General features: G+C 45.9%; 2 non-coding genes across 2 annotated transcripts; one reads left to right on the top strand and one right to left on the bottom strand.

Annotated features, from left to right (window-relative positions):
* The first annotated feature begins 854 nt into the window (after positions 1-854).
* Positions 855-925, top strand: TRNAG-GCC. Its single transcript has one exon. It is a non-coding gene; the product is annotated as a tRNA-Gly (tRNA).
* A 280-nt stretch (positions 926-1,205) lies between these two features.
* TRNAA-CGC lies at positions 1,206-1,277 on the bottom strand. The gene has a single exon. It is a non-coding gene; the product is annotated as a tRNA-Ala (tRNA).
* Between the last annotated feature and the right edge of the window lie 796 nt (positions 1,278-2,073).

Here is a 2,073-nt window from a genome sequence, read left to right as displayed (position 1 = left end):
CAATGATGCCTAAATCCACAGCATTATATCTTATATTTAGAGTCATTTCCATAAATTCATTTCCCTTACTTTACTTTCTCCCCTCATGTATCTTTGTTTTACTAGGAATTTCCTTTCCAGAGGTAAAGGGCCAATGATGCCTAAATCCACAGCATTATATCTTACATTTAGAGTCATTTCCATAAATTCATTTCCCTTACTTTACTTTCTCCCCTCATGTATCTTTGTTTTAACACTAGTAACTTCACTTTCCATGGCAACTAAGGGGAAAGGATCAGGCTCATACTACTAGCGTTGAAAGGGGTCCCAAGATCAAAGCATCCACAAATGAAGGAAGGGGCAATTGAGAGATATATGGGTCACTTGGCTAGAATCACCAATGGTTTACAGTTCCCTGTGCATTTCAGGTAGTTCGGATTTAGTGGTATAATCTTGACCCCTGTTCCCTCGTCCCTCCTCCCCAATCCCTAAAAAATTTTCGTCATGTATTTGTCTGAATAGTTAAAATGATAGAAGGAAAAATACAAGAAGAAAGGAGGGTGTGGCTATACATTAACTAAACGTCTGAAGATTGGCCAAGTGATTGTGTAATCCTGTACAGGCACAAAATCTTCATTTGGCCTCTTCACCAAGGACAGTTCAGAAGAATCTACTCATAAAGTTCAACAGAAACTAGTATAATGAGAATTTTTACAAATCTTAACATTTTCCCAACATTTCATGATGATTTACTTAATTAAAAATTCCACTGCTTTAAAAATTTTTAATACATAAATAATATATAACTACTAACAGGAACTACTGCACACTGATTATATCTTCTAGTTAATAATAGAAAACCATGATTACAGTAAGCATTGGTGGTTCAGTGGTAGAATTCTCGCCTGCCACGCGGGAGGCCCGGGTTCGATTCCCGGCCAATGCAGTTTCAAGCTTTTGTTCCTCTTAAAAAGCGCATTAAGAGTGGGAATGATCAATAACGTCCTTCAAACGTTAGCCTTATGCAAATGAAGTATGAACCGAACCACTTTTTCTTTTCACTTTCAGCTCGAACAAACGAAAGGTCTGTTTCTCTGCACTTCGCTTATTTTTTCCGGCTTTTCTTTTATTCTTTGGCGCCCTAGATGTGAGCAAAACGTATGTACAGGTAATAGAATAGTGTTCCAGGATGTCAGAAAGACTGGAAAGAAAATGCAGCGGCTGGTTGGAGATGCCGGGGATTGAACCCGGGACCTCACACATGCGAAGCGCGCGCTCTACCACTGAGCTACATCCCCCAGCCGACATTGCCGTTTCTGGTGTAGGTACTCATTCACTCTAGATAGCTATATTCATTTTAGTCAGATTTTCAAGAGTTTATTCCGGTGGGTACACCAGAATTACATTTCTTCCCTTCCCATTCCCCTCTTAAGCGCTTTCACGGTGCAGCGGGACCCTGCGCAGCGAGCAGCCAGCGTTCTGGGACGCAGACAGGTCCGCTCCCGAGCACTCCCGCCCGGCGCCTGGAGCGCGGGGAGGTCTGGACGGGCGCCCTGAGCTGCCAGAGGGGCGGACTTAGCGGCTCCGAGTGCCCGCCGGCTCTGGCTCCTCCCCGGGCTTTCCGGGCAGCCGCCGGAGATCCCGGGGGCCGCGGTGGGTCCGGCGTCGGGCTTTACCGTGGAGAGGAACCCCGGCCCGGAGCGGGCGCCCAGCACGCGGCATGTGCCACAAGCGTCGCCCCTGGTGACCAGCAGGCGTGTTCCTGAAGTAGATAGGTGGGCACCTTGTTTGCAAGGTTTACGAAAACCTTATGGATGTACCTGAACGCGTCCCCCACCCCCTCCATCACCCCCGAAAAAAGTCTACATCTCAGGAAAGCGATGTGTTCACGTCAAATCCTCATAATCTGGGTTATAGAGGGGTTATGGCCAACTCTTGCAGATGAAAATGATTCCAGAATTTACTCTTCATTTGCATGGGGCTCAAACTGGAAGATGATACCACCACTTGCTTTGTAGGTTAAGCATATATAAATGATGATAAACTTGGGGGCAAAGCACTTCCTTGTGAGGAAAATAGAGACAGGCTGGTCAG

This window comes from Galeopterus variegatus, unplaced genomic scaffold (genome assembly GCF_000696425.1).
Source record: "Galeopterus variegatus unplaced genomic scaffold, G_variegatus-3.0.2 Scaffold332, whole genome shotgun sequence".
NCBI lineage: Eukaryota > Metazoa > Chordata > Mammalia > Dermoptera > Cynocephalidae > Galeopterus > Galeopterus variegatus.
This window is presented reverse-complemented; position numbering and strand designations above follow the sequence as displayed.